This window comes from Tupaia chinensis, unplaced genomic scaffold, assembly GCF_000334495.1.
Source record: "Tupaia chinensis unplaced genomic scaffold, TupChi_1.0 Scaffold143992_1, whole genome shotgun sequence".
NCBI lineage: Eukaryota > Metazoa > Chordata > Mammalia > Scandentia > Tupaiidae > Tupaia > Tupaia belangeri.
Window position 1 is genome coordinate 266,546 of NW_006203843.1, and position 229 is coordinate 266,774.

Below are 229 nucleotides of genomic sequence, written 5' to 3' on the forward strand. Positions count from 1 at the left end.
TTCCCTAAGCCACACCATACAAAATGTGATTTCCCATCCTGAATATACTACATAGTGACTTAATCATGCATATTATTATAAAAAATTTCCTTTCCTAGTTCCTAGAATTATTTTAACCCCTCTTTCTGACCCTCTGTCCTTTCCCACCCTCTTCTCACACTATCTCTGGTGTATACAATTGTCTTCCATTCCTTTCCCACCCACATTGTATTGATCACACAATTTCTTA

General features: G+C 36.7%; 1 protein-coding gene across 1 annotated transcript in view; it reads left to right on the top strand.

The window, feature by feature from the left end:
• WNK3 (WNK lysine deficient protein kinase 3) overlaps positions 1 to 229 on the top strand; it is a 279,743-nt gene that overhangs the window by 216,454 nt on the left and 63,060 nt on the right.